The sequence below is a fragment of the Bombina bombina genome, chromosome 2 (assembly GCF_027579735.1).
Source record: "Bombina bombina isolate aBomBom1 chromosome 2, aBomBom1.pri, whole genome shotgun sequence".
NCBI lineage: Eukaryota > Metazoa > Chordata > Amphibia > Anura > Bombinatoridae > Bombina > Bombina bombina.
This window is the reverse complement of record NC_069500.1, coordinates 212526707-212539920: the sequence shown is the minus strand read 5'-3', so window position 1 is coordinate 212539920 and position 13214 is coordinate 212526707.

Below are 13214 nucleotides of genomic sequence, written 5' to 3'. Positions count from 1 at the left end.
TCTAGCACAGAGAAGTTCATAAGAAGATAATGGCCTTAGAAAATCCGCCCTTTGTGGAGAGGTAAGAATAAAATGGGAGAGTTGAGTGTTGGGAGGTATTTTAGCAAGTTTGCATAATTACCCAGGGCCACTTCCTTAATCTCCTTTTTTCCCTTAAGCTTTCCCTCATTAATAAAGCTTAACAAGGGGGTAGTGTATCCCCACTCTGTTAACCTCTGTTGACCCCTGTCTAGTCCCCCTATCAACTCTGCATTAACCGGTATGGAAAAAGTGGTGACCTCGTCCCTGAAATATGGGGCTTGCGTTGAATTATTCCATCCCAAAACTCAAAGATCTGCTTGTGTACATCTAATGTATAGCAGAGGGGGGGCCTCAGGTTTTTTGGTATCCAACACAGCACTCCTACCTTAGATACTTCCATTATATATGAGTCTAAAGCTACCCAAGCCTTGCTATTGCCTGCTCCATGCCAATGAAAAGGTTACTTTTTATATTTGATGTGATCACAATAATGAAACTAAAGATACATTTAAAATACAAGACATCATTTTGATGTCAAGACAAAGGTGTTATCTATCTAATTGAATGTGGGTGTGGCACACAATATGTATGTCAGACATCTAGAAGTGTAAGGGATAAAATTAGAGAACACCTCCTTCAGATAAAATGGGGGAAAGAGGACATCCCCCATACAAAATTTCAAAGACAAACACCAAAGTAAAGATCACAGTTTTTAATATATGGATATATGAAAAGTTTAAAAACATTGGAGAGGAGGACACTTTGAGAAAAAACTACTCAAAAATTAATCCAAATGGATTTTTTATTTAGACTGCACATTCACCAAATGTTTAAATGCGTATACAGATATCTTTCATCTTTTATAACTAATTTTTCTATTATTACACATGACATATGTTCCTTCTGACATCTATCATTCGATTCTTCTTGAGACATGTATATTAATTTATGTGTGTTGTTGATTTCAATTACTTTTCCTTTTTGTCTAGAAAGAATATAGGTTAGTATGTATAGTGCATACTAGCTATCCTATCTACATATTGTATGAATATTCTAGATGTTTTGAGATGTGTTCGATTTTAAAATTTTATATTTTTATATTTTTTCTATATTGTAGCCTACACACATTTTAGATATGCTATTTTCTGTCATATTTTTTAATATTGTTTTTTTAAATTACACTGTATTTTTTAATTGCATTTTAAATATATTTCTAACATTATAATTATCTGCAATTCAAGTTGCATGATGATATTTATATAATTTTATATTCATATTTAATTTTACACTCATATGTAATCCCAGCTATCATTTAGGCTAAACGCCCAAACTACAATTCCCACAAACCCTTTTTATCACCTGAAATGGTGCAATGCCGATACTGGATATGATGCATGCAGGATTATTTAGATAATATAGATATGAATCTGATTGGATTACACATGATATGTATAGGCACCTCACTGGCATGATTAAGTCTTGAAAAAGGACTTAAACGCGTTGACTATTAACGTTGAGTGCCAATTACAGAACCTCTGGTAAGCAGATATACTATTTGCACTCGATGGGCCTTTTTTTTTTAATTGTCTACAGTATTTTGTTTTTCTTTCATTTTCCATAGACAGTAACACATTTTGAAGAAACCTGAGGATAATATTTACATTACTTGGATTATTTATTTCACTTGGAATTTAACTCTATTATTGAGCTATTTTTATCGTAATTCCAATTATATATATATATATATATATACATTTTTCTAATGTTTACTTGTATTGGTCTTTTTATGGACACATTAATTTCACATTGTTTGCACATCCTTGTCAGACATCCTATTATAATTGTTTACTTATTTTTTATCATTGGGATCCCTTTGACCATTTTTGCTATATTTATTGTTATTTATGTGCATATGTTTATGAGCTCATGTTTTGTCGTAATAAATGTAATATATACACTTTAGTCCACCATCTAGTGAGGCACTCTTCTTATGTATTGTTATGCTGCTGGGAGCCTGCAAATTCCAGCACAGAGACAGAAGAAAGCAGTGGTCTGTGTTTGATAGTGACTGACTCAGTCAATGAAGTGCTGCCCCTTGTCAAGTGCTGCCTGGGTCCATTGGACCCACTTGGTTCCATCGTTGAGTAGGTGTTCCGAGAAACAGCGAACCCTTGAAAGTAGGGAACCCACTTTACAGGATCCGCTGTTTCACAGAGTTTGACTATAATGCGCATGCGTACCACCGTCATGACAATCCTGTCTGCATACATCACTGCTTCAAGTTCTATACTTATAAAATTCCTGGACCGTCTATTTCAAACTTTCTCTATACCTCACCCTGCTTTGCAAACTATTACTTTACATTAAAACCTGCAATTATATATAAACAAACTCCAGATTTCCTGAGAGAGGAATCCTCTCACCAGTGACTACTTCCCGCTAGTTCCCACTCACAGACACAACTTCTAAGCCATTTTTTCTAGAATAATTATAACCGTAGAAAGAGATAATGTTTCATCATATGCAGATGCACTGCCACCTGTTGTATCAATTTATTAAAAAACAATAACTTTCCCTGTCTTATCAATGTATTATTGTTTTTAAATACATTGATAAGACAGGTGCCAGTGCATCTGCATATGATGAAAAATTATCTCTTTATACGGCTATAATAAGCGAGGTGCTGTATAGAAAAAGTTCAAAATAGACGGTCCAGGAATTTTATAAGTATAGAACTTGAAGCAGTGACTTATGCGGCCAGGAATGTCATGACACTGACACGCATGCTCATTATGGTCAAAATTAGTGAAACAGCTGATGCCATGTCATGTGACGTGGGTTGGCTACTTTCACGGGTTTGACATTTTCTGGGAACACCAGAACTGCTTCTAACCAATCTAAATGCATCTTTAGGTTGTTAGGATAGGCAGACTGTGAACTCATTTTCTATCGTTATATGGTCACTTTGCAAATTTACCAATTACTGATTTACAAGTATTGTTTAAACAATAGACCACTTCCATTTTGGCGTGAACTGAAAAAAATGGTGACTACGAGTTTTTATGCAAAGAACTTGTAATATATTTTTTACTGTATTTTAACATTACTTAAACTGTAAATAGTCACCCCACTGCCTTCCTGCTTTGTATCTTCCTTAGAGAACCTTAAACCAGATTGTGCCTTTGTGAATGGGTTTTTATAGTCCAAATGTGTTCACAAGAGTGCCTTCCAACTCATGGTTGTGACAAGGGGCAGGTACAAATCATTTTGAATTCATCAATTTTGATTTTTCAGATATACGACCAATGGCAGTTAGACACAACAGCCATTAAACAACAACAGACAAAGAATTTTGTATAGCCTACAGTATAACCTACAGTAACCTACAGTAAACAATAATATGAGATGCATTTTACATCCTTGTATCTCAAATGAAAAAGATATTAGAACTTGTCCGGAATGATTGACAAGCTTTGCTTTTGTGGAGTTGGTTGAGCAAGAGCAGGGAGGGGTTACACAAGCACATATTTCTACAATCATAAATTAGGGTGCGGGTACCACCTCACTAGTCCCAAATTTGGGTACACTGGTTTTCTGGCTATGAACCTTTTAAATCTATGCACAGACAGTAAGGGAATAAAAGGAAATAAAATTGATAGATAGATCGATAGATAGATATGCCACTTCAACAAAATTGAAGTAAGATTTTTTTTTTGTAAGATTGACAGGCATCAGTTTGAAAAAACATCAGCTTGCTATTATATGATACACAGAACATATTTAATAATTTGTTGTCACATGATAGTATGTTCATTCTTTCCATAATATAACAAATAGAAAGGCACACTAAAGTCAAAATTAAGTTTCACGATTCATATAAAGCGAGTAATTTTAAAAACACTTTTCAATTTACTTTCATTATTAGTTTTGGCTCAGTATTTTAATATGCACAATTTCAGAGGCATCAGCTCATACTGAGCATGTGCAATATTTCACAGTGTATTTGTATATGAGTCTGTGATTGACTGATGGCTGTCATATGATACAGTGAGCGGGAAATAGAAGGAATCTTTGAAATTTCTCATAAAAAATAATCTACTGATAATTTCAAATTCAGAATAAGTGTATTAAATGTTCCTTTAATAATTGAACTCACATCAATGTTACCTTTCATCACTGCTTGCAAATCCCCTATTAATAAATGTTTATGCATAGTTAAATAGAATTTAAAAAGTAGAAAGATTAAGAACAAAAAATCCAATAATCTTTTTTAAATGTTACACTTTTAAAAGTTTGCCATTTTTCCTGGAAGTGGGTTTTCTCATCTGTATACACCCTAAAACCAATAAATAATTCCTTTGATTGCTACTGGTAGTTCTGGAAATGACCAATATCCTATATAGAGATCAGTACTAATTTTTTTGGAAGAAAAAGAATTTGGCTTTCAGATTATTAAGTGAGTCAAACATATTTTTCATTTATAACTGGAATGCTAAACTAAAATGCAATATTGTCCATCTATTTGTGGCACAATCATAATTTTGCTAAGCTTATTAATATATTGAAGTGGGTTTTTCTATGAACTATTATGGGAGAAGGGAGCTTACACAGAAGATTACTATTCTTATTATACACAATGTAAAGGGACATAAACCCCTTGTAATTATATTTTTTTTGCAATAAATGAGAATACTAAATGAGTGTGGATAACTTATAAATACATTACCACCTATTTTTCTGGAATTGCTTATCAATGGATAAACTCTCTCCACCTTTAGCCCTAACTGGATGATCTCATCCAGATTTATTACTTAAAGGGACACTGAACACAATTTTTTTCTTTCGTGATTCAGATAGAGCATGCAATTTTTAAGCAACTTTCTAATTTACTTCTGTTATCAATTTTTCTTCGTTTTCTTGCTATCTTTATTTGAAAAAGAAGGCATCTAAGCTTTTTTTTTGGCTCAGAACTCTGGATAGCACTTTTTTATTGGTGGATGAATTTATCCACCAATCAGCAAGGACAACCCAGGTTGTTCATCAAAAATGGGCCGGCATCTAAACTTACATTTTTGCATTTCAAATCAAGATACCAAGAAAATGAAGACATTTTGATAATAGGAGTAAATTAGAAAGTTGCTTAAAATGTCATGCTCTATCTGAATCACGAAAGAAAAAAATTGGGTTCAGTGTCCCTTTAAGTAGACACAGTGTGACACTATCTAAATCTTGCATCACCTCTCAATTGTCAGAGCTAAAATATAGTAAAATGGGGCAAAATAATTAATGAAAGGATTTTAAGTGTGTCATGACACCTTTTTTAATAATCATGTATCAGAGAGAGATTATACGGAAATACCTTAAAAATAAATTAATACCTCATGTTCTTGGTTTAAATTTCACAGCTGTGATGAATATTTCAGTTCATAAGCATGCTCAGGTACTGAGGAGTGATATGTTAGATCGAACAGAGTCACAGTATATACTTCAGGACATGCCCCACTAGTGGCATGTAATAAGTTACAGGAGGTCTTAAGAAGCTGATAGCAGTTAGTACACTGTACAGGTTGGGAAGTCCCAGACAGTTGTCAGCCAGGCCAAGGTCAAATACTGATGTCAGTCCAGATAAGTAAAGTAATTTCCCATGGTCAGTTTAGGGGTGGTGCCAAATACAAATAGATAAGTCCAAAACACTAAAAAAAGACAGGTCAGCCAGGCTAGTTTTGGCAAAAGTGGGCAGTCCGTGCAAAATCTGAAAACAGGTACACAAGCAGGTCAGCAGCGTTATAACACAGCCAAAAACCAAGGAATCTATATACTGAGAGACAAATATACGGGTACTGTGAGAGACACCATAGCACCAAAATGCAGTGAAATGATGACACAAACCCTTCAGGAATTCCATGCACAATGGTTAATCAGTATGCAGTGTGTCAGTCACATCAAACAGAATATAGAGGTAACAGCATTCTTGCATGCAATGCTGGCATCAAGTTGAAGTAAAATGTTAAGAAAGGCCTAGATTACAAGTGGCGCACTAACAGTAGCGAGCGCACAATATAAGAAAATCACGGGCGTGTTAATTTGTGCTTGTATTGCAAGTTGGATGTAAACACGAACACAAGAGCACAACTGGATTTTACACTCATCGGGTGTATAAATACATTTAAAATTACAGTTACACTCATAAACACTATGAAAAAAGTATTCAAGTAAAAAGACAAGCAAATGCAGGTTATCCCAATGATTACTTCTGTTCTGGTTTCACAAAAGATTGGGAATATAGAATTTCTACATTAAGGGATGCTACAAAAATGGAAATGTGCTTAGCACTAATTTACAGAGGATGAGGTTTTGTTGGCATTATCAAAAATAAATATTAAAAAAAATGCAATGCGTTTCTCAGCTTTAAGAAGCCGTATCTTCAGGCAATTAAAATCATATTTGTTTTATTGTACCAATCCTATCTCTTCATTGTGGTGTTCACCAATACACATTTAACATTGGAGAGATTTTCTATTAGGATCAAGTCATTTCGCCAATCCTCTGTGCAACAACATTGAGTGAACCATACAGCACTTAAGGAGAATCACATCCTTGGTAAGATAACGTATCCGTAGAGAGCCTGAATCTAGTGACACCAGCACTTGTGAAACAGCGAGCTGACTGATGTGATTGTCAGCCTGCCTTTTTATACCTCAGTGTCTGGTGCCAACACCAAATGTGAGTAATTTTCATCCTCTTGAATTCCATTCTATATTTGAAACATGGCTACGTTATAAAGTGGCCCTTCTTTCTTTCTTTTCTTTATATATATAGATATTTACATATGTGTTAATGTATTTATATGTGTATATATGTATTAACAGACATATGTACACATATAAAAACATTAATACAGTATATATGTACACATATATAGACATATATATAAGTGAATGGAAGCCTTTTCCCGTTAGGTAGATGAAAACATGTAAAAGCATATTTTTGCAATATTCACATTTAATAAAGGTTCTAACTATGTATTTACTGTAAATATTTTACATTTCCATGTTCTGCACATAGCAGAATATGGTCTATGTATTTCTAAATAGATATTCCTATATATATCTGTATATATCTATATCTATATATATATATATATATATATATATATATATATATATATATATATATATATATATAGGCATACATATTTGTTTAAAAAAAAGATCAAATATATGTAGAAATATTTATTTATGAATAAATAGTACATATTCCGCTACGTAAAGAACATTGGAATATGAAATATTCATATTCTCATGTTGGGTTTGCGTTAATGAGAATATGTCATGGTCTTTGCGTGAGAGAGTAGTTTTTTTTCAACTTTTTTTCTCCATTGACTTTTATGGGGAAATGCCAAAATGCATTTGCGTTTTTTGAATTTCGACTTTAAGCACAATTTGGGTTACCGCTGGAGAAAAAAGCAGTTTACTTACTTTCAGTGACTGCAATCCGACTAGCACAAAAATGAAAATCCTTGCAGAGTTTCCGCTATAAAAACACAAAATACTGATCCACTTGCAATCTAGTCCAATCTACATATGCTTCCAAATATAGTCACCAATGTCCATAGATTTGTCACAAATGTCCCTTTAAACAGTAAGTGCTATATTCAAAATTGGTCGTTCTTTGTGCCCACTCAAGCGGGGTAAAAACTGGTGTCTGAAAAAACAAAAACAGCGCAGCTCTGACTCACGTTATTTAATTAAAACCTTCAGTAAGCACAAAACATTCAATGTACTTACAAGATAAAATCAAAATACGGGCACATCACAATAGTATTATCCTATGATGACACAGTCTTTTACTCGTGTACACCTTCATCCAAGTCTGCATTCAGCCGAACATTCAAAACCAAGTTGTTTGATGATGGTGGTTTGTTCTTCAATAAAACCACCATTACTGGTTGCCTGCTGACTCCGATGGGACCAAAAACTTCATTGCATTTCTCCTGCTAGGCATGCAGTCTTTCTCGAGAGGAGCAGTGATTGGATCAGCCAGCACGCCTATCGGGAGAAATGGGTTTTGGTCCCATCGGAGTCACCGTACATCTACTAGTTACGTCATAAAGCAATCACTATTTGAAACCTCAGAAAAGTAACCCTTGTCTTAAGCACCAAAGAAGTCTTTGGAAAATTGATCCTCCAACCATGCTGTTGAAGAAACAACTGTTGATATGAGATTTTGCTAAATTAAAAGATAAGGCTTGAACCACGATATCGTCCAGGTAAGGAAATATTGAAATCCCCTGAGATCTGATCACAGACAATAGGGCACCCAGGATCTTTGTGAAAATTCTTGATGTTGTAGCCAGACTAAATGGTAGAGACACAAACTGAAAATACTTTTCTAGAAAGGCAACCCTCAGAAACTGGTAATGTTACCTGTAGATTGGATCATGAAGGTAAGCATCCTTTATATCAATTGAGGACATAAACTGACCTTGCTAAACAAAATGCAGAATAGTTTCCATCTTGAAAGTAGAAATTCTGACAAACTTGTTCAGAGCTGTCAGAGCCACAGCTGGTCTGAAAGTACCTTCCTTATTTGGAACAATGAAAAGATTTAAATAAAAATCCCATCCCCTGTTCCTGCAAAGAAATTGGATCAATCACTCCCATAGTTTCCAGATCTGAAACTAACTTAAAAAAGGCTTGTGCTTTTAAGGGATTTATTGGAACATTGGATAGAAAAAAACTTCTTCTGGGAGGCTTTATTCTGAAAAATATTGGATAACCCTGGGAAACTATATTCAGAACCCAGGGAACTGGAACAGACTGAAACCAAGCCTCCTGAAAAAGTATGGACCTAAGCCAATAAGCCAATGAGAGCAAAGGAATTCTGGAGCAGTGAGGACATGATATGGGTAAGGCTAAGAAGCAATAAGGATGCCTGTCACAACAGTTTGGAGATACATAGTACGGCCCAAACTGCTACTTAAGAGTTTACCTTACACCAGTCCCTATAATCTGCATGTTTGTGTGGTACATAGTTGCAAAACTCTCACCACTGGAGGAATAATGTTTTAGTAATCCTGGTTTTGTTGGCTTTAAATACTATGGGGCCTATCTATCAAGCTCCGAAAAGAGCTTGACGGCCTGTGTTTCTGGCGAGTCTTCAGACCCGCCAGAAACAGCAGTTATGAAGCAGCGGTCACAAAGACCGCTGCTCCATAACCCTGTCCGCCTGCTCTGAGCAGGCAGACAGGAATCGCAACAATTCAACCCGATCGAGTACGATCGTGTTGATTGACACCCCCTGCTGGTGGCCCATTGGTCGCGAGTCTGCAGGGGGCGGCGTTGAACCAGCAGCTCTTGTGAGCTGCTGGTGCAATGTTAAATGCAGAGAGCGTATTGCTCTCCGCATTCAGCAAAGTTTTGCGGACCTGATCCGCACTGTCGGATCAGGTCCGCAAGACATCTCTTAAATATGCCTCTCTAGCTCAGAGGCTCGTTTTATTTTGATAACAAAGCCCATTTTCCCTTAATCATAATAATACCAATAAAACTAAGCAAATTTCATAATAAAAGTTGTTTTAAATTGTATGTCCTATCTGAATTACAAAAGGAAAAAATTGGGTTTTATGTCTCTTTAAACAAAACAAAATATCTATACAAATAAGAAATTATTTAAATACTTAGGCTGTTACTAACATTTTATTATAATCTATACATATTTCAAGCTTCTATAAAACTTATTTATTGTAGCAATAAAAAAAACCATTCACTTGTCTTTCTATTACATTTTTTCAATGTGCCAACATTATCCTTTTTCTTGTGCACATTGCCACCATATACCAAAGGCGTCAGCCCAAGGCTAATGAAAAGTGTTGGTGTTTATTACCTTCAGAAATATTTTCCTGCTGACTCATTGAAAATCTCCTTATTTCCTATATGACACTGATTGCAGAATAGAGTGTACATATAAAAAGTGACTTGATTTTCTGGAATTTTTGCAATGTTTTTTTTTTTCTCCAGTTTTACATTTTCCTATTTAAAGTTTGTATATTATATTTTTTCCAAATGTAATCTTTTATTATATATGATTATCTTTTAATTTCAGAAAAAATATTTCATGGACAAAGCTGTTCTTAGAATTTGCAAATACCTTATACATGAGGGTTTGCTTCTTCTATGTAATATAGGGTTTTGATCATATTCAAGTCAATATTTGCTTCACTGGTATCAATTTTAATTTTCTACAATTGTGCCTGAATTTATGTAAGAGCAACTATTCTCCAAACAGTATTATGGAAAACCATCTCCTAAAAAGTAGATTAAAATACTGATATTCTAAGGTCCAAGGGGCATATTTATCAATTTTTCGAGTGGACATGATACGAAGTAGCGTATAATGTCCGCTGCACCTTGATAAATGCTGACAGCATACGCTGTCGGCATTTATTATTGCACCAGCAGTTCTTGTGAACTGCTGGTGCAATGCCGGCCCCTAAAGATTCCCGGCCAATCGGCTGCTAGTAGGGCGTGTCAATCAACCCGATCACATTTCATCGGGTTGATTTAGACCGCTGCTTCATAACTTCTGTTTCCGGCAAACCTACAAGGAGCATCAAGTTCCATACGGAGCTTGATAAATATGCCCCCAAATGTGAACACAAAATTTGCAAAATCGATTTCATTGAGTTAAAAAATAATACAATAAATTAAAAAAATAAATGAAGCCATATATAAACATTATAATGTAAGTTCTCTGTGGAGCAGGGCTTGGTAATTATTGTGCTCCATGATAACCTCCCTGCCCTGACTGATTTATTGTATCTCTGTTGATGCATTACATATAAAGATATTATTAATATTATTATAAATTTTATTATTATTACTATTATTATTATAATTAATAATAATAATGGAGTGGAGCAAACCGCCGAAGAGGGCAGACATGTATAAGCAGAGCTCCTAGCTTATAAACTAAAAAAATAAAGATAATGTAATTTTATAAGACTGGATCTATGTCCAATTTCTCATATATCTTGGGCTAACCATTTCAAGCTGGAAAGAGCACTACATAGAAGAGGCATACAGGACTTTAGCTTCTCAACCTTGCCATGCGGTGAGCGCTACTGTATCACACGCTGGACACGCTAGCCCTGGCAATCTTTTTTAACGGAGAAATTAGCTGTCCATAATACACTTTCTCCCGCACCTTTAGACTGTTCTCCCTACAATCCTGCTACGCCACCAAGTGCTGGGGAGCAGACACTTTTACTTACTACTTGTTTGTCCCTGAGGTGCAGTTTTGACATGGAGGCTGTGGAGGCCTGGGAGCTTTGCCCTCAGCGGCTCATAGATGCTCACTTTCAGACCCTCAAAACGAGCCTTACCTTGCTACTGTCTTCTCTAGGACAACAATCGCTACCAACTGAGGATCCCTCGTACCGGCAGCAAACCGATATTGAGGGAATCATACCTATAAGCACACCTCAGGGGAAACGAAAAACTCCTCCAAGCAGCACAGGGCTAAAGCCATTTTTTCCACCCTAGCACTTATGGAGGTTGCGGTGTGTACCCCATTGGAGAGCCCGGAGGTATTTCAGAAGTCAGGAGAGAGGTCAGGAATTCAACATAATTTTCCGGATAATACCAGCAAGTAAGTAAATCAGCCTTGGCCGGGGAGCATAGCAGAGATGAACTCACTTCAGGATTGGGCAGATGCGGCCGTCTGCCCGCGACACCTGATTGACTTGCATTGCAACCCACTGCTGACCTACACTCATGAATCCTACCTAGTGGAGGTGCTGCAGGTGAGCTTTCATACCTGTTGGTATTCTCTCCCACTTTGCTCCGTCCACCTTCCTATCTGTTGCAGCCTTGTACCCATGGCCATTCGTCTTGGGATCGGGTAGTTCCGCCATTGTTTTCACGCACAACCCACATGGAGAGGACTGTGTATATTTAGTACACCCTGATAATGTCTCTCAATGATGACTTGCAGTCTGGAATACATTTATTTGTGGGTACTCATGGGCTTTAGCGGTGGGTGTGAGGTGCGGTCCAATTTCTAGGACATTAATTGACTTACCCACTCTCTGTGGGATTGTGCTTTCCCCACATGTAATGTTTTGCATTGTCCCCTAAGCAGCCCCTCAGCTATACCCTAAAACTCACTAATTATGCTAGCTCTTATTCTAAGGTTACCTGGAATACATGACACTACATGTTTACATCCCATTTAACATCAGAGAATTGTATGCTTGTAGAGTGTTTAGCATAAGAGGACCCAAGCCATAGATGTGAATGATATTTGCCTTATTAACCTCTGACTCAAACTCACTGTACCTTATCCAGCAGTTAGTTAAGGCATATCCTACAATTAGCTAGTTCTAAAGATATACTCTCCACTAACCTAAGAGTCCAGTAACATGACAACCAAATATTTGAAATTTAACTCGGTACTCTTAACTTACATGTTTCTGTTAAAAGTGCATTATGACTCATAGCTCTGTTACTCATAATTATCTTACATTTGTTATCTCTGTTTTGGGTATGTGCAGAGATATTTTTTTTTCCTTCTATATAGTTGTGGGGGAGCATCCCCTACATAAACTTAAAGGCTCTTTTAGATCTTATTAACAGACTCCACTAAATGTGATACCACTACCACAAGCCTACCTTCTAATACGCTTTCCTATTAAAACAAATAAGTCTCTTGTATTGCTATATTACTCATATATAATGGTGGGGGATATACATTGAGGATGTTACAGCCCATTTTGTTTGCCTCATTCTTTCGAAATCCATGACCTCTTCTAATATACACTATTTCTCTGGGTTGGCGTGTTGGTGTATGATTATACTTTCCACCCTGCTATGTTCTAAAAGTTTACATATAATAATGTTATATCTTTATACTAAGCTTGTTTGTTATTTGTATGTTACTGATTTACCTTGGAGTTATCATTCTATATTAAGGATTTGAGACTGTTGCTATTATTTACTGTGTCCTCTCACATAATGTCAGATGGTAGTCCTCTTATAGGCCACTCTGCATTCTCAGGGATAGTTAGAGGGAGGTATTTCTAGTATTGAGATATGTTGAAATGCATCAGGCCCTCCTATCGTGGCCAGCTTTACCAAGGAAGGTGATACTTACTCGCTCATATAAAGAAAAACTGAGAAAAACTTGATTTGAAA